The following is a 20,365-nucleotide window of genomic DNA, read 5'->3' as shown; positions in this document are numbered from 1 at the left end:
CATCACACTTTTCAAAACGTGTTTTTCAGCCCGAAATAAACACGTTTTTTCAGACAGCTGAATCTACTTGTAACAGCAAGGCTCAGAAGAGCCAACACACTCAGCCCTTAACCCCAGTGTGCAGAAAGGGTCAAAACATGTTTTTCAGCAGAAATAAACGTTTCTGTAAGTTTGGTCAACCCCATGTAAGTTATGGGGCAGTAACATCATACTTTTCAAAACGTGTTTTTCAGCCCGAAATAAACGCGTTTTTTCAGACAACTGAATCTACTTGTAACAGCAAGGCTCAGAAGTGCCCACACACTCAACCCTTAACCCCAGTGTGCAGAAAGGGTCAAAACGTGTTTTTCAGCAGAAATAAACATGTTTCTGCAAGTTTGGTCAACCCCATGTAAGTTATGGGGCAGTAACATCACACTTTTCAAAACGTGTTTTTCAGCCCGAAATAAACGCGTTTTTTCAGGCAACTGAATCTCCTTGTAACAGCAAGGCTCAAAAGAGCCCACACACTCAGCCCTTAACCCCAGTGTGCAGAAATTGTCAAAACGTGTTTTTCAGCAGAAATAAACATGTTTCTGCAAGTTTGGTCAACCCCATGTAAGTTATGGGGCAGTAACATCACACTTTTCAAAACGTGTTTTTCAGCCCGAAATAAACACGTTTTTTCAGACAGCTGAATCTACTTGTAACAGCAAGGCTCAGAAGTGCCAACACACTCAGCCCTTAACCCCAGTGTGCAGAAAGGGTCAAAACGTGTTTTTCAGCAGAAATAAACATGTTTCTGCAAGTTTGGTCAACCCCATGTAAGTTATGGGGCAGTAACATCACACTTTTCAAAACGTGTTTTTCAGCCCGAAATAAACGCGTTTTTTCAGGCAAATGAATCTCCTTGTAACAGCAAGGCTCAGAAGAGCCCACACACTCAGCCCTTAACCCCAGTGTACAGAAAGTGTCAAAACGTGTTTTTCAGCAGAAATAAACATGTTTCTGCAAGTTTGGTCAACCCCATGTAAGTTATGGGGCAGTAACATCACACTTTTCAAAACGTGTTTTTCAGCCCGAAATAAACACGTTTTTTCAGACAGCTGAATATACTTGTAACAGCAAGGCTCAGAAGTGCCAACACACTCAGCCCTTAACCCCAGTGTGCAGAAAGGGTCAAAACGTGTTTTTCAGCAGAAATAAACATGTTTCTGCAAGTTTGGTCAACCCCATGTAAGTTATGATGCAGTAACATCACACTTTTCAAAACGTGTTTTTCAGCCCGAAATAAACACGTTTTTTCAGACAGCTGAATATACTTGTAACAGCAAGGCTCAGAAGTGCCAACACACTCAGCCCTTAACCCCAGTGTGCAGAAAGGGTCAAAACGTGTTTTTCAGCAGAAATAAACATGTTTCTGCAAGTTTGGTCAACCCCATGTAAGTTATGGGGCAGTAACATCACACTTTTCAAAACGTGTTTTTCAGCCCGAAATAAACGCGTTTTTTCAGACAACTGAATCTCCTTGTAACAGCAAGGCTCAGAAGTGCCAACACACTCAGCCCTTAACCCCAGTGTGCAGAAAGGGTCAAAACGTGTTTTTCAGCAGAAATAAACATGTTTCTGCAAGTTTGGTCAACCCCATGTAAGTTATGGGGCAGTAACATCACACTTTTCAAAACGTGTTTTTCAGCCCGAAATAAACACGTTTTTTCAGACAGCTGAATATACTTGTAACAGCAAGGCTCAGAAGTGCCAACACACTCAGCCCTTAACCCCAGTGTGCAGAAAGGGTCAAAACGTGTTTTTCAGCAGAAATAAACATGTTTCTGCAAGTTTGGTCAACCCCATGTAAGTTATGGGGCAGTAACATCACACTTTTCAAAACGTGTTTTTCAGCCCGAAATAAACGCGTTTTTTCAGACAACTGAATCTCCTTGTAACAGCAAGGCTCAGAAGAGCCCACACACTCAGCCCTTAACCCCAGTGTACAGAAAGGGTCAAAACGTGTTTTTCAGCAGAAATAAACATGTTTCTGCAAGTTTGGTCAACCCCATGTAAGTTATGGGGCAGTAACATCACACTTTTCAAAACGTGTTTTTCAGCCCGAAATAAACGCGTTTTTTCAGGCAACTGAATCTCCTTGTAACAGCAAGGCTCAGAAGAGCCCACACACTCAGCCCTTAACCCCAGTGTACAGAAAGTGTCAAAACGTGTTTTTCAGCAGAAATAAACATGTTTCTGCAAGTTTGGTCAACCCCATGTAAGTTATGGGGCAGTAACATCACACTTTTCAAAACGTGTTTTTCAGCCCGAAATAAACGCGTTTTTTCAGGCAACTGAATCTCCTTGTAACAGCAAGGCTCAGAAGAGCCCACACACTCAGCCCTTAACCCCAGTGTACAGAAGGTGTCAAAACGTGTTTTTCAGCAGAAATAAACATGTTTCTGCAAGTTTGGTCAACCCCATGTAAGTTATGGGGCAGTAACATCACACTTTTCAAAACGTGTTTTTCAGCCCGAAATAAACACGTTTTTTCAGACAGCTGAATCTATTTGTAACAGCAAGGCTCAGAAGTGCCAACACACTCAGCCCTTAACCCCAGTGTGCAGAAAGGGTCAAAACGTGTTTTTCAGCAGAAATAAACATGTTTCTGCAAGTTTGGTCAACCCCATGTAAGTTATGGGGCAGTAACATCACAGTTTTCAAAACGTGTTTTTCAGCCCGAAATAAACGCGTTTTTTCAGACAACTGAATCTACTTGTAACAGCAAGGCTCAGAAGAGCCCACACACTCAGCCCTTAACCCCAGTGTACAGAAAGTGTCAAAACGTGTTTTTCAGCAGAAATAAACATGTTTCTGCAAGTTTGGTCAACCCCATGTAAGTTATGGGGCAGTAACATCACACTTTTCAAAACGTGTTTTTCAGCCCGAAATAAACACGTTTTTTCAGACAGCTGAATCTACTTGTAACAGCAAGGCTCAGAAGAGCCAACACACTCAGCCCTTAACCCCAGTGTGCAGAAAGGGTCAAAACGTGTTTTTCAGCAGAAATAAACATGTTTCTGCAAGTTTGGTCAACCCCATGTAAGTTATGGGGCAGTAACATCACACTTTTCAAAACGTGTTTTTCAGCCCGAAATAAACGCGTTTTTTCAGGCAAATGAATCTCCTTGTAACAGCAAGGCTCAGAAGAGCCCACACACTCAGCCCTTAACCCCAGTGTACAGAAAGTGTCAAAACGTGTTTTTCAGCAGAAATAAACATGTTTCTGCAAGTTTGGTCAACCCCATGTAAGTTATGGGGCAGTAACATCACACTTTTCAAAACGTGTTTTTCAGCCCGAAATAAACACGTTTTTTCAGACAGCTGAATCTACTTGTAACAGCAAGGCTCAGAAGAGCCCACACACTCAACCCTTAACCCCAGTGTACAGAAAGTGTCAAAACGTGTTTTTCAGCAGAAATAAACATGTTTCTGCAAGTTTGGTCAACCCCATGTAAGTTATGGGGCAGTAACATCACACTTTTCAAAACGTGTTTTTCAGCCCGAAATAAACACGTTTTTTCAGACAGCTGAATCTACTTGTAACAGCAAGGCTCAGAAGTGCCAACACACTCAGCCCTTAACCCCAGTGTGCAGAAAGGGTCAAAACCTGTTTTTCTGCAGAAATAAACATGTTTCTGCAAGTTTTGTCAACCCCATGTAAGTTATGGGGCAGTAACATCACACTTTTCAAAAAGTGTTTTTCAGCCCGAAATAAACACGTTTTTTCAGACAGCTGAATCTACTTGTAACAGCAAGGCTCAGAAGAGCCAACACACTCAGCCCTTAACCCCAGTGTGCAGAAAGGGTCAAAACGTGTTTTTCAGCAGAAATAAACATGTTTCTGCAAGTTTGGTCAACCCCATGTAAGTTATGGGGCAGTAACATCACACTTTTCAAAACGTGTTTTTCAGCCCGAAATAAACGCGTTTTTTCAGGCAACTGAATCTCCTTGTAACAGCAAGGCTCAAAAGAGCCCACACACTCAGCCCTTAACCCCAGTGTGCAGAAATTGTCAAAACGTGTTTTTCAGCAGAAATAAACATGTTTCTGCAAGTTTGGTCAACCCCATGTAAGTTATGGGGCAGTAACATCACACTTTTCAAAACGTGTTTTTCAGCCCGAAATAAACACGTTTTTTCAGACAGCTGAATCTACTTGTAACAGCAAGGCTCAGAAGAGCCCACACACTCAGCCCTTAACCCCAGTGTACAGAAAGTGTCAAAACGTGTTTTTCAGCAGAAATAAACATGTTTCTGCAAGTTTGGTCAACCCCATTTAAGTTATGGGGCAGTAACATCACACTTTTCAAAACGTGTTTTTCAGCCCGAAATAAACGCGTTTTTTCAGGCAACTGAATCTCCTTGTAACAGCAAGGCTCAAAAGAGCCCACACACTCAGCCCTTAACCCCAGTGTGCAGAAATTGTCAAAACGTGTTTTTCAGCAGAAATAAACATGTTTCTGCAAGTTTGGTCAACCCCATGTAAGTTATGGGGCAGTAACATCACACTTTTCAAAACGTGTTTTTCAGCCCGAAATAAACACGTTTTTTCAGACAGCTGAATCTACTTGTAACAGCAAGGCTCAGAAGTGCCAACACACTCAGCCCTTAACCCCAGTGTGCAGAAAGGGTCAAAACGTGTTTTTCAGCAGAAATAAACATGTTTCTGCAAGTTTGGTCAACACCATGTAAGTTATGGGGCAGTAACATCACACTTTTCAAAACGTGTTTTTCAGCCCGAAATAAACGCGTTTTTTCAGACAACTGAATCTACTTGTAACAGCAATGCTCAGAAGTGCCCACACACTCAACCCTTAACCCCAGTGTGCAGAAAGGGTCAAAACCTGTTTTTCTGCAGAAATAAACATGTTTCTGCAAGTTTTGTCAACCCCATGTAAGTTATGGGGCAGTAACATCACACTTTTCAAAAAGTGTTTTTCAGCCCGAAATAAACACGTTTTTTCAGACAGCTGAATCTACTTGTAACAGCAAGGCTCAGAAGAGCCAACACACTCAGCCCTTAACCCCAGTGTGCAGAAAGGGTCAAAACGTGTTTTTCAGCAGAAATAAACATGTTTCTGCAAGTTTGGTCAACCCCATGTAAGTTATGGGGCAGTAACATCACACTTTTCAAAACGTGTTTTTCAGCCCGAAATAAACGCGTTTTTTCAGGCAACTGAATCTCCTTGTAACAGCAAGGCTCAAAAGAGCCCACACACTCAGCCCTTAACCCCAGTGTGCAGAAATTGTCAAAACGTGTTTTTCAGCAGAAATAAACATGTTTCTGCAAGTTTGGTCAACCCCATGTAAGTTATGGGGCAGTAACATCACACTTTTCAAAACGTGTTTTTCAGCCCGAAATAAACGCGTTTTTTCAGACAACTGAATCTCCTTGTAACAGCAAGGCTCAGAAGAGCCCACGCACTCAGCCCTTAACCCCAGTGTACAGAAAGTGTCAAAACGTGTTTTTCAGCAGAAATAAACATGTTTCTGCAAGTTTGGTCAACCCCATGTAAGTTATGGGGCAGTAACATCACACTTTTCAAAACGTGTTTTTCAGCCCGAAATAAACGCGTTTTTTCAGACAACTGAATCTCCTTGTAACAGCAAGGCTCAGAAGAGCCCACACACTCAGCCCTTAACCCCAGTGTACAGAAAGGGTCAAAACGTGTTTTTCAGCAGAAATAAACATGTTTCTGCAAGTTTGGTCAACCCCATGTAAGTTATGGGGCAGTAACATCACACTTTTCAAAACGTGTTTTTCAGCCCGAAATAAACGCGTTTTTTCAGGCAACTGAATCTCCTTGTAACAGCAAGGCTCAGAAGAGCCCACACACTCAGCCCTTAACCCCAGTGTACAGAAAGTGTCAAAACGTGTTTTTCAGCAGAAATAAACATGTTTCTGCAAGTTTGGTCAACCCCATGTAAGTTATGGGGCAGTAACATCACACTTTTCAAAACGTGTTTTTCAGCCCGAAATAAACGCGTTTTTTCAGGCAACTGAATCTCCTTGTAACAGCAAGGCTCAGAAGAGCCCACACACTCAGCCCTTAACCCCAGTGTACAGAAGGTGTCAAAACGTGTTTTTCAGCAGAAATAAACATGTTTCTGCAAGTTTGGTCAACCCCATGTAAGTTATGGGGCAGTAACATCACACTTTTCAAAACGTGTTTTTCAGCCCGAAATAAACACGTTTTTTCAGACAGCTGAATCTATTTGTAACAGCAAGGCTCAGAAGTGCCAACACACTCAGCCCTTAACCCCAGTGTGCAGAAAGGGTCAAAACGTGTTTTTCAGCAGAAATAAACATGTTTCTGCAAGTTTGGTCAACCCCATGTAAGTTATGGGGCAGTAACATCACAGTTTTCAAAACGTGTTTTTCAGCCCGAAATAAACGCGTTTTTTCAGACAACTGAATCTACTTGTAACAGCAAGGCTCAGAAGAGCCCACACACTCAGCCCTTAACCCCAGTGTACAGAAAGTGTCAAAACGTGTTTTTCAGCAGAAATAAACATGTTTCTGCAAGTTTGGTCAACCCCATGTAAGTTATGGGGCAGTAACATCACACTTTTCAAAACGTGTTTTTCAGCCCGAAATAAACACGTTTTTTCAGACAGCTGAATCTACTTGTAACAGCAAGGCTCAGAAGAGCCAACACACTCAGCCCTTAACCCCAGTGTGCAGAAAGGGTCAAAACGTGTTTTTCAGCAGAAATAAACATGTTTCTGCAAGTTTGGTCAACCCCATGTAAGTTATGGGGCAGTAACATCACACTTTTCAAAACGTGTTTTTCAGCCCGAAATAAACGCGTTTTTTCAGGCAAATGAATCTCCTTGTAACAGCAAGGCTCAGAAGAGCCCACACACTCAGCCCTTAACCCCAGTGTACAGAAAGTGTCAAAACGTGTTTTTCAGCAGAAATAAACATGTTTCTGCAAGTTTGGTCAACCCCATGTAAGTTATGGGGCAGTAACATCACACTTTTCAAAACGTGTTTTTCAGCCCGAAATAAACACGTTTTTTCAGACAGCTGAATCTACTTGTAACAGCAAGGCTCAGAAGAGCCACACACTCAACCCTTAACCCCAGTGTACAGAAAGTGTCAAAACGTGTTTTTCAGCAGAAATAAACATGTTTCTGCAAGTTTGGTCAACCCCATGTAAGTTATGGGGCAGTAACATCACACTTTTCAAAACGTGTTTTTCAGCCCGAAATAAACACGTTTTTTCAGACAGCTGAATCTACTTGTAACAGCAAGGCTCAGAAGTGCCAACACACTCAGCCCTTAACCCCAGTGTGCAGAAAGGGTCAAAACCTGTTTTTCTGCAGAAATAAACATGTTTCTGCAAGTTTTGTCAACCCCATGTAAGTTATGGGGCAGTAACATCACACTTTTCAAAAAGTGTTTTTCAGCCCGAAATAAACACGTTTTTTCAGACAGCTGAATCTACTTGTAACAGCAAGGCTCAGAAGAGCCAACACACTCAGCCCTTAACCCCAGTGTGCAGAAAGGGTCAAAACGTGTTTTTCAGCAGAAATAAACATGTTTCTGCAAGTTTGGTCAACCCCATGTAAGTTATGGGGCAGTAACATCACACTTTTCAAAACGTGTTTTTCAGCCCGAAATAAACGCGTTTTTTCAGGCAACTGAATCTCCTTGTAACAGCAAGGCTCAAAAGAGCCCACACACTCAGCCCTTAACCCCAGTGTGCAGAAATTGTCAAAACGTGTTTTTCAGCAGAAATAAACATGTTTCTGCAAGTTTGGTCAACCCCATGTAAGTTATGGGGCAGTAACATCACACTTTTCAAAACGTGTTTTTCAGCCCGAAATAAACACGTTTTTTCAGACAGCTGAATCTACTTGTAACAGCAAGGCTCAGAAGAGCCCACACACTCAGCCCTTAACCCCAGTGTACAGAAAGTGTCAAAACGTGTTTTTCAGCAGAAATAAACATGTTTCTGCAAGTTTGGTCAACCCCATTTAAGTTATGGGGCAGTAACATCACACTTTTCAAAACGTGTTTTTCAGCCCGAAATAAACGCGTTTTTTCAGGCAACTGAATCTCCTTGTAACAGCAAGGCTCAAAAGAGCCCACACACTCAGCCCTTAACCCCAGTGTGCAGAAATTGTCAAAACGTGTTTTTCAGCAGAAATAAACATGTTTCTGCAAGTTTGGTCAACCCCATGTAAGTTATGGGGCAGTAACATCACACTTTTCAAAACGTGTTTTTCAGCCCGAAATAAACACGTTTTTTCAGACAGCTGAATCTACTTGTAACAGCAAGGCTCAGAAGTGCCAACACACTCAGCCCTTAACCCCAGTGTGCAGAAAGGGTCAAAACGTGTTTTTCAGCAGAAATAAACATGTTTCTGCAAGTTTGGTCAACACCATGTAAGTTATGGGGCAGTAACATCACACTTTTCAAAACGTGTTTTTCAGCCCGAAATAAACGCGTTTTTTCAGACAACTGAATCTACTTGTAACAGCAATGCTCAGAAGTGCCCACACACTCAACCCTTAACCCCAGTGTGCAGAAAGGGTCAAAACCTGTTTTTCTGCAGAAATAAACATGTTTCTGCAAGTTTTGTCAACCCCATGTAAGTTATGGGGCAGTAACATCACACTTTTCAAAAAGTGTTTTTCAGCCCGAAATAAACACGTTTTTTCAGACAGCTGAATCTACTTGTAACAGCAAGGCTCAGAAGAGCCAACACACTCAGCCCTTAACCCCAGTGTGCAGAAAGGGTCAAAACGTGTTTTTCAGCAGAAATAAACATGTTTCTGCAAGTTTGGTCAACCCCATGTAAGTTATGGGGCAGTAACATCACACTTTTCAAAACGTGTTTTTCAGCCCGAAATAAACGCGTTTTTTCAGGCAACTGAATCTCCTTGTAACAGCAAGGCTCAAAAGAGCCCACACACTCAGCCCTTAACCCCAGTGTGCAGAAATTGTCAAAACGTGTTTTTCAGCAGAAATAAACATGTTTCTGCAAGTTTGGTCAACCCCATGTAAGTTATGGGGCAGTAACATCACACTTTTCAAAACGTGTTTTTCAGCCCGAAATAAACACGTTTTTTCAGACAGCTGAATCTACTTGTAACAGCAAGGCTCAGAAGAGCCAACACACTCAGCCCTTAACCCCAGTGTGCAGAAAGGGTCAAAACATGTTTTTCAGCAGAAATAAACATGTTTCTGTAAGTTTGGTCAACCCCATGTAAGTTATGGGGCAGTAACATCATACTTTTCAAAACGTGTTTTTCAGCCCGAAATAAACGCGTTTTTTCAGACAACTGAATCTACTTGTAACAGCAAGGCTCAGAAGTGCCCACACACTCAACCCTTAACCCCAGTGTGCAGAAAGGGTCAAAACGTGTTTTTCAGCAGAAATAAACATGTTTCTGCAAGTTTGGTCAACCCCATGTAAGTTATGGGGCAGTAACATCACACTTTTCAAAACGTGTTTTTCAGCCCGAAATAAACACGTTTTTTCAGACAGCTGAATCTACTTGTAACAGCAAGGCTCAGAAGTGCCAACACACTCAGCCCTTAACCCCAGTGTGCAGAAAGGGTCAAAACGTGTTTTTCAGCAGAAATAAACATGTTTCTGCAAGTTTGGTCAACCCCATGTAAGTTATGGGGCAATAACATCACACTTTTCAAAACGTGTTTTTCAGCCAGAAATAAACGCGTTTTTTCAGGCAACTGAATCTACTTGTAACAGCAAGGCTCAGAAGTGCCCACACACTCAACCCTTAACCCCAGTGTACAGAAAGTGTCAAAACGTGTTTTTCAGCAGAAATAAACATGTTTCTGCAAGTTTGGTCAACCCCATGTAAGTTATGGGGCAGTAACATCACACTTTTCAAAACGTGTTTTTCAGCCTGAAATAAACGCGTTTTTTCAGGCAACTGAATCTCCTTGTAACAGCAAGGCTCAAAAGAGCCCACACACTCAGCCCTTAACCCCAGTGTGCAGAAATTGTCAAAACGTGTTTTTCAGCAGAAATAAACATGTTTCTGCAAGTTTGGTCAACCCCATGTAAGTTATGGGGCAGTAACATCACACTTTTCAAAACGTGTTTTTCAGCCCGAAATAAACACGTTTTTTCAGACAGCTGAATCTACTTGTAACAGCAAGGCTCAGAAGTGGCAACACACTCAGCCCTTAACCCCAGAGTGCAGAAAGGGTCAAAACGTGTTTTTCAGCAGAAATAAACATGTTTCTGCAAGTTTGGTCAACCCCATGTAAGTTATGGGGCAGTAACATCACACTTTTCAAAACGTGTTTTTCAGCCCGAAATACACGCGTTTTTTCAGACAACTGAATCTCCTTGTAACAGCAAGGCTCAGAAGAGCCCACACACTCAGCCCTTAACCCCAGTGTACAGAAAGTGTCAAAACGTGTTTTTCAGCTGAAATAAACATGTTTCTGCAAGTTTGGTCAACCCCATGTAAGTTATGGGGCAGTAACATCACACTTTTTAAAACGTGTTTTTCAGCCCGAAATACGTTTTTTCAGACAGCTGAATCTACTTGTAACAGAAAGGCTCAGAAGAGCCAACACACTCAGCCCTTAACCCCAGTGTGCAGAAAGGGTCAAAACGTGTTTTTCAGCAGAAATAAACATGTTTCTGTAAGTTTGGTCAACCCCATGTAAGTTATGGGGCAGTAACATCACACTTTTCAAAACGTGTTTTTCAGCCCGAAATAAACGCGTTTTTTCAGGCAAATGAATCTCCTTGTAACAGCAAGGCTCAGAAGAGCCCACACACTCAGCCCTTAACCCCAGTGTACAGAAAGTGTCAAAACGTGTTTTTCAGCAGAAATAAACATGTTTCTGCAAGTTTGGTCAACCCCATGTAAGTTATGGGGCAGTAACATCACACTTTTCAAAACGTGTTTTTCAGCCCGAAATAAACACGTTTTTTCAGACAGCTGAATATACTTGTAACAGCAAGGCTCAGAAGTGCCAACACACTCAGCCCTTAACCCCAGTGTGCAGAAAGGGTCAAAACGTGTTTTTCAGCAGAAATAAACATGTTTCTGCAAGTTTGGTCAACCCCATGTAAGTTATGAGGCAGTAACATCACACTTTTCAAAACGTGTTTTTCAGCCCGAAATAAACACGTTTTTTCAGACAGCTGAATATACTTGTAACAGCAAGGCTCAGAAGTGCCAACACACTCAGCCCTTAACCCCAGTGTGCAGAAAGGGTCAAAACGTGTTTTTCAGCAGAAATAAACATGTTTCTGCAAGTTTGGTCAACCCCATGTAAGTTATGGGGCAGTAACATCACACTTTTCAAAACGTGTTTTTCAGCCCGAAATAAAAGCGTTTTTTCAGACAACTGAATCTCCTTGTAACAGCAAGGCTCAGAAGAGCCCACACACTCAGCCCTTAACCCCAGTGTACAGAAAGTGTCAAAACGTGTTTTTCAGCAGAAATAAACATGTTTCTGCAAGTTTGGTCAACCCCATGTAAATTATGGGGCAGTAACATCACACTTTTCAAAACGTGTTTTTCAGCCCGAAATAAACGCGTTTTTTCAGACAACTGAATCTCCTTGTAACAGCAAGGCTCAGAAGAGCCCACACACTCAGCCCTTAACCCCAGTGTACAGAAAGTGTCAAAACGTGTTTTTCAGCAGAAATAAACATGTTTCTGCAAGTTTGGTCAACCCCATGTAAGTTATGGGGCAGTAACATCACACTTTTCAAAACGTGTTTTTCAGCCCGAAATAAACGCGTTTTTTCAGGCAACTGAATCTCCTTGTAACAGCAAGGCTCAGAAGAGCCCACACACTCAGCCCTTAACCCCAGTGTACAGAAAGTGTCAAAACGTGTTTTTCAGCAGAAATAAACATGTTTCTGCAAGTTTGGTCAACCCCATGTAAGTTATGGGGCAGTAACATCACACTTTTCAAAACGTGTTTTTCAGCCCGAAATAAACACGTTTTTTCAGACAGCTGAATCTATTTGTAACAGCAAGGCTCAGAAGTGCCAACACACTCAGCCCTTAACCCCAGTGTGCAGAAAGGATCAAAACGTGTTTTTCAGCAGAAATAAACATGTTTCTGCAAGTTTGGTCAACCCCATGTAAGTTATGGGGCAGTAACATCACACTTTTCAAAACGTGTTTTTCAGCCCGAAATAAACGCGTTTTTTCAGACAACTGAATCTCCTTGTAACAGCAAGGCTCAGAAGAGCCCACACACTCAGCCCTTAACCCCAGTGTGCAGAAAGGGTCAAAACATGTTTTTCAGCAGAAATAAACATGTTTCTGTAAGTTTGGTCAACCCCATGTAAGTTATGGGGCAGTAACATCATACTTTTCAAAACGTGTTTTTCAGCCCGAAATAAACGCGTTTTTTCAGACAACTGAATCTACTTGTAACAGCAAGGCTCAGAAGTGCCCACACACTCAACCCTTAACCCCAGTGTGCAGAAAGGGTCAAAACGTGTTTTTCAGCAGAAATAAACATGTTTCTGTAAGTTTGGTCAACCCCATGTAAGTTATGGGGCAGTAACATCATACTTTTCAAAACGTGTTTTTCAGCCCGAAATAAACGCGTTTTTTCAGACAACTGAATCTACTTGTAACAGCAAGGCTCAGAAGGGCCCACACACTCAACCCTTAACCCCAGTGTGCAGAAAGGGTCAAAACGTGTTTTTCAGCAGAAATAAACATGTTTCTGCAAGTTTGGTCAACCCCATGTAAGTTATGGGGCAGTAACATCACACTTTTCAAAACGTGTTTTTCAGCCCGAAATAAACACGTTTTTTCAGACAGCTGAATATACTTGTAACAGCAAGTCTCAGAAGTGCCAACACACTCAGCCCTTAACCCCAGTGTACAGAAAGTGTCAAAACGTGTTTTTCAGCTGAAATAAACATGTTTCTGCAAGTTTGGTCAACCCCATGTAAGTTATGGGGCAGTAACATCACACTTTTCAAAACGTGTTTTTCAGCCCGAAATAAACACGTTTTTTCAGACAGCTGAATCTACTTGTAACAGCAAGGCTCAGAAGAGCCAACACACTCAGCCCTTAACCCCAGTGTGCAGAAAGGGTCAAAACATGTTTTTCAGCAGAAATAAACATGTTTCTGTAAGTTTGGTCAACCCCATGTAAGTTATGGGGCAGTAACATCATACTTTTCAAAACGTGTTTTTCAGCCCGAAATAAACGCGTTTTTTCAGACAACTGAATCTACTTGTAACAGCAAGGCTCAGAAGTGCCCACACACTCAACCCTTAACCCCAGTGTGCAGAAAGGGTCAAAACGTGTTTTTCAGCAGAAATAAACATGTTTCTGCAAGTTTGGTCAACCCCATGTAAGTTATGGGGCAGTAACATCACACTTTTCAAAACGTGTTTTTCAGCCCGAAATAAACGCGTTTTTTCAGGCAACTGAATCTCCTTGTAACAGCAAGGCTCAAAAGAGCCCACACACTCAGCCCTTAACCCCAGTGTGCAGAAATTGTCAAAACGTGTTTTTCAGCAGAAATAAACATGTTTCTGCAAGTTTGGTCAACCCCATGTAAGTTATGGGGCAGTAACATCACACTTTTCAAAACGTGTTTTTCAGCCCGAAATAAACACGTTTTTTCAGACAGCTGAATCTACTTGTAACAGCAAGGCTCAGAAGTGCCAACACACTCAGCCCTTAACCCCAGTGTGCAGAGAGGGTCAAAACGTGTTTTTCAGCAGAAATAAACATGTTTCTGCAAGTTTGGTCAACCCCATGTAAGTTATGGGGCAGTAACATCACACTTTTCAAAACGTGTTTTTCAGCCCGAAATAAACGCGTTTTTTCAGACAACTGAATCTACTTGTAACAGCAAGGCTCAGAAATGCCCACACACTCAACCCTTAACCCCAGTGTACAGAAAGTGTCAAAACGTGTTTTTCAGCAGAAATAAACATGTTTCTGCAAGTTTGGTCAACCCCATGTAAGTTATGGGGCAGTAACATCACACTTTTCAAAACGTGTTTTTCAGCCCGAAATAAACACGTTTTTTCAGACAGCTGAATCTACTTGTAACAGCAAGGCTCAGAAGAGCCAACACACTCAGCCCTTAACCCCAGTGTGCAGAAAGGGTCAAAACGTGTTTTTCAGCAGAAATAAACATGTTTCTGTAAGTTTGGTCAACCCCATGTAAGTTATGGGGCAGTAACATCACACTTTTCAAAACGTGTTTTTCAGCCCGAAATAAACGCGTTTTTTCAGGCAAATGAATCTCCTTGTAACAGCAAGGCTCAGAAGAGCCCACACACTCAGCCCTTAACCCCAGTGTACAGAAAGTGTCAAAACGTGTTTTTCAGCAGAAATAAACATGTTTCTGCAAGTTTGGTCAACCCCATGTAAGTTATGGGGCAGTAACATCACACTTTTCAAAACGTGTTTTTCAGCCCGAAATAAACACGTTTTTTCAGACAGCTGAATATACTTGTAACAGCAAGGCTCAGAAGTGCCAACACACTCAGCCCTTAACCCCAGTGTGCAGAAAGGGTCAAAACGTGTTTTTCAGCAGAAATAAACATGTTTCTGCAAGTTTGGTCAACCCCATGTAAGTTATGGGGCAGTAACATCACACTTTTCAAAACGTGTTTTTCAGCCCGAAATAAACACGTTTTTTCAGACAGCTGAATATACTTGTAACAGCAAGGCTCAGAAGTGCCAACACACTCAGCCCTTAACCCCAGTGTGCAGAAAGGGTCAAAACGTGTTTTTCAGCAGAAATAAACATGTTTCTGCAAGTTTGGTCAACCCCATGTAAGTTATGGGGCAGTAACATCACACTTTTCAAAACGTGTTTTTCAGCCCGAAATAAACGCGTTTTTTCAGACAACTGAATCTCCTTGTAACAGCAAGGCTCAGAAGAGCCCACGCACTCAGCCCTTAACCCCAGTGTACAGAAAGTGTCAAAACGTGTTTTTCAGCAGAAATAAACATGTTTCTGCAAGTTTGGTCAACCCCATGTAAGTTATGGGGCAGTAACATCACACTTTTCAAAACGTGTTTTTCAGCCCGAAATAAAAGCGTTTTTTCAGACAACTGAATCTCCTTGTAACAGCAAGGCTCAGAAGAGCCCACACACTCAGCCCTTAACCCCAGTGTACAGAAAGTGTCAAAACGTGTTTTTCAGCAGAAATAAACATGTTTCTGCAAGTTTGGTCAACCCCATGTAAGTTATGGGGCAGTAACATCACACTTTTCAAAACGTGTTTTTCAGCCCGAAATAAACGCGTTTTTTCAGACAACTGAATCTCCTTGTAACAGCAAGGCTCAGAAGAGCCCACACACTCAGCCCTTAACCCCAGTGTACAGAAAGTGTCAAAACGTGTTTTTCAGCAGAAATAAACATGTTTCTGCAAGTTTGGTCAACCCCATGTAAGTTATGGGGCAGTAACATCACACTTTTCAAAACGTGTTTTTCAGCCCGAAATAAACGCGTTTTTTCAGGCAACTGAATCTCCTTGTAACAGCAAGGCTCAGAAGAGCCCACACACTCAGCCCTTAACCCCAGTGTACAGAAGGTGTCAAAACGTGTTTTTCAGCAGAAATAAACATGTTTCTGCAAGTTTGGTCAACCCCATGTAAGTTATGGGGCAGTAACATCACACTTTTCAAAACGTGTTTTTCAGCCCGAAATAAACACGTTTTTTCAGACAGCTGAATCTATTTGTAACAGCAAGGCTCAGAAGTGCCAACACACTCAGCCCTTAACCCCAGTGTGCAGAAAGGGTCAAAACGTGTTTTTCAGCAGAAATAAACATGTTTCTGCAAGTTTGGTCAACCCCATGTAAGTTATGGGGCAGTAACATCACAGTTTTCAAAACGTGTTTTTCAGCCCGAAATAAACGCGTTTTTTCAGACAACTGAATCTACTTGTAACAGCAATGCTCAGAAGTGCCCACACACTCAACCCTTAACCCCAGTGTGCAGAAAGGGTCAAAACGTGTTTTTCAGCAGAAATAAACATGTTTCTGCAAGTTTGGTCAACCCCATGTAAGTTATGGGGCAGTAAAATCACACTTTTCAAAACGTGTTTTTCAGCCCGAAATAAACGCGTTTTTTCAGGCAACTGAATCTCCTTGTAACAGCAAGGCTCAAAAGAGCCCACACACTCAGCCCTTAACCCCAGTGTGCAGAAATTGTCAAAACGTGTTTTTCAGCAGAAATAAACATGTTTCTGCAAGTTTGGTCAACCCCATGTAAGTTATGGGGCAGTAACATCACACTTTTCAAAACGTGTTTTTCAGCCCGAAATAAACACGTTTTTTCAGACAGCTGAATATACTTGTAACAGCAAGGCTCAGAAGTGCCAACACACTCAGCCCTTAACCCCAGTGTGCAGAAAGGGTCAAAACGTGTTTTTCAGCAGAAATAAACATGTTTCTGCAAGTTTGGTCAACCCCATGTAAGTTATGGGGCAGTAACATCACACTTTTCAAAACGTGTTTTTCAGCCCGAAATAAACGCGTTTTTTCAGACAACTGAATCTCCTTGTAACAGCAAGGCTCAGAAGAGCCCACACACTCAGCCCTTAACCCCAGTGTACAGAAAGTGTCAAAACGTGTTTTTCAGCAGAAATAAACATGTTTCTGCAAGTTTGGTCAACCCCATGTAAGTTATGGGGCAGTAACATCACACTTTTCAAAACGTGTTTTTCAGCCCGAAATAAACGCGTTTTTTCAGGCAACTGAATCTCCTTGTAACAGCAAGGCTCAAAAGAGCCCACACACTCAGCCCTTAACCCCAGTGTGCAGAAATTGTCAAAACGTGTTTTTCAGCAGAAATAAACATGTTTCTGCAAGTTTGGTCAACCCCATGTAAGTTATGGGGCAGTAACATCACACTTTTCAAAACGTGTTTTTCAGCCCGAAATAAACACGTTTTTTCAGACAGCTGAATCTACTTGTAACAGCAAGGCTCAGAAGTGCCAACACACTCAGCCCTTAACCCCAGTGTGCAGAAAGGGTCAAAACGTGTTTTTCAGCAGAAATAAACATGTTTCTGCAAGTTTGGTCAACCCCATGTAAGTTATGGGGCAGTAACATCACAGTTTTCAAAACGTGTTTTTCAGCCCGAAATAAACGCGTTTTTTCAGACAACTGAATCTACTTGTAACAGCAATGCTCAGAAGTGCCCACACACTCAACCCTTAACCCCAGTGTGCAGAAAGGGTCAAAACGTGTTTTTCAGCAGAAATAAACATGTTTCTGCAAGTTTGGTCAACCCCATGTAAGTTTTGGGGCAGTAAAATCACACTTTTCAAAACGTGTTTTTCAGCCCGAAATAAACGCGTTTTTTCAGGCAACTGAATCTCCTTGTAACAGCAAGGCTCAAAAGAGCCCACACACTCAGCCCTTAACCCCAGTGTGCAGAAATTGTCAAAACATGTTTTTCAGCAGAAATAAACATGTTTCTGCAAGTTTGGTCAACCCCATGTAAGTTATGGGGCAGTAACATCACACTTTTCAAAACGTGTTTTTCAGCCCGAAATAAACACGTTTTTTCAGACAGCTGAATATACTTGTAACAGCAAGGCTCAGAAGTGCCAACACACTCAGCCCTTAACCCCAGTGTGCAGAAAGGGTCAAAACGTGTTTTTCAGCAGAAATAAACATGTTTCTGCAAGTTTGGTCAACCCCATGTAAGTTATGGGGCAGTAACATCACACTTTTCAAAACGTGTTTTTCAGCCCGAAATAAACGCGTTTTTTCAGACAACTGAATCTCCTTGTAACAGCAAGGCTCAGAAGAGCCCACACACTCAGCCCTTAACCCCAGTGTACAGAAAGTGTCAAAACGTGTTTTTCAGCAGAAATAAACATGTTTCTGCAAGTTTGGTCAACCCCATGTAAGTTATGGGGCAGTAACATCACACTTTTCAAAACGTGTTTTTCAGCCCGAAATAAACGCGTTTTTTCAGACAGCTGAATCTACTTGTAACAGCAAGGCTCAGAAGAGCCAACACACTCAGCCCTTAACCCCAGTGTGCAGAAAGGGTCAAAACGTGTTTTTCAGCAGAAATAAACATGTTTCTGCAAGTTTGGTCAACCCCATGTAAGTTATGGGGCAGTAACATCACACTTTTCAAAACGTGTTTTTCAGCCCGAAATAAACGCGTTTTTTCAGGCAAATGAATCTCCTTGTAACAGCAAGGCTCAGAAGAGCCCACACACTCAGCCCTTAACCCCAGTGTACAGAAAGTGTCAAAACGTGTTTTTCAGCAGAAATAAACATGTTTCTGCAAGTTTGGTCAACCCCATGTAAGTTATGGGGCAGTAACATCACACTTTTCAAAACGTGTTTTTCAGCCCGAAATAAACACGTTTTTTCAGACAGCTGAATCTACTTGTAACAGCAAGGCTCAGAAGAGCCCACACACTCAACCCTTAACCCCAGTGTACAGAAAGTGTCAAAACGTGTTTTTCAGCAGAAATAAACATGTTTCTGCAAGTTTGGTCAACCCCATGTAAGTTATGATGCAGTAACATCACACTTTTCAAAACGTGTTTTTCAGCCCGAAATAAACACGTTTTTTCAGACAGCTGAATATACTTGTAACAGCAAGGCTCAGAAGTGCCAACACACTCAGCCCTTAACCCCAGTGTGCAGAAAGGGTCAAAACGTGTTTTTCAGCAGAAATAAACATGTTTCTGCAAGTTTGGTCAACCCCATGTAAGTTATGGGGCAGTAACATCACACTTTTCAAAACGTGTTTTTCAGCCCGAAATAAACGCGTTTTTTCAGACAACTGAATCTCCTTGTAACAGCAAGGCTCAGAAGAGCCCACGCACTCAGCCCTTAACCCCAGTGTACAGAAAGTGTCAAAACGTGTTTTTCAGCAGAAATAAACATGTTTCTGCAAGTTTGGTCAACCCCATGTAAGTTATGGGGCAGTAACATCACACTTTTCAAAACGTGTTTTTCAGCCCGAAATAAACGCGTTTTTTCAGACAACTGAATCTCCTTGTAACAGCAAGGCTCAGAAGAGCCCACACACTCAGCCCTTAACCCCAGTGTACAGAAAGTGTCAAAACGTGTTTTTCAGCTGAAATAAACATGTTTCTGCAAGTTTGGTCAACCCCATGTAAGTTATGGGGCAGTAACATCACACTTTTCAAAACGTGTTTTTCAGCCCGAAATAAACACGTTTTTTCAGACAGCTGAATCTACTTGTAACAGCAAGGCTCAGAAGAGCCAACACACTCAGCCCTTAACCCCATTGTGCAGAAAGGGTCAAAACATGTTTTTCAGCAGAAATAAACATGTTTCTGTAAGTTTGGTCAACCCCATGTAAGTTATGGGGCAGTAACATCATACTTTTCAAAACGTGTTTTTCAGCCCGAAATAAACGCGTTTTTTCAGACAACTGAATCTACTTGTAACAGCAAGGCTCAGAAGTGCCCACACACTCAACCCTTAACCCCAGTGTGCAGAAAGGGTCAAAACGTGTTTTTCAGCAGAAATAAACATGTTTCTGCAAGTTTGGTCAACCCCATGTAAGTTATGGGGCAGTAACATCACACTTTTCAAAACGTGTTTTTCAGCCCGAAATAAACGCGTTTTTTCAGGCAACTGAATCTCCTTGTAACAGCAAGGCTCAAAAGAGCCCACACACTCAGCCCTTAACCCCAGTGTGCAGAAATTGTCAAAACGTGTTTTTCAGCAGAAATAAACATGTTTCTGCAAGTTTGGTCAACCCCATGTAAGTTATGGGGCAGTAACATCACACTTTTCAAAACGTGTTTTTCAGCCCGAAATAAACACGTTTTTTCAGACAGCTGAATCTACTTGTAACAGCAAGGCTCAGAAGTGCCAACACACTCAGCCCTTAACCCCAGTGTGCAGAGAGGGTCAAAACGTGTTTTTCAGCAGAAATAAACATGTTTCTGCAAGTTTGGTCAACCCCATGTAAGTTATGGGGCAGTAACATCACACTTTTCAAAACGTGTTTTTCAGCCCGAAATAAACGCGTTTTTTCAGACAACTGAATCTACTTGTAACAGCAAGGCTCAGAAATGCCCACACACTCAACCCTTAACCCCAGTGTACAGAAAGTGTCAAAACGTGTTTTTCAGCAGAAATAAACATGTTTCTGCAAGTTTGGTCAACCCCATGTAAGTTATGGGGCAGTAACATCACACTTTTCAAAACGTGTTTTTCAGCCCGAAATAAACACGTTTTTTCAGACAGCTGAATCTACTTGTAACAGCAAGGCTCAGAAGAGCCAACACACTCAGCCCTTAACCCCAGTGTGCAGAAAGGGTCAAAACGTGTTTTTCAGCAGAAATAAACATGTTTCTGTAAGTTTGGTCAACCC

This window comes from Lepisosteus platostomus, chromosome 22 (assembly GCF_059453375.1).
Source record: "Lepisosteus platostomus isolate fLepPlt1 chromosome 22, fLepPlt1.hap1, whole genome shotgun sequence".
NCBI lineage: Eukaryota > Metazoa > Chordata > Actinopteri > Semionotiformes > Lepisosteidae > Lepisosteus > Lepisosteus platostomus.
This window is presented reverse-complemented; position numbering follows the sequence as displayed.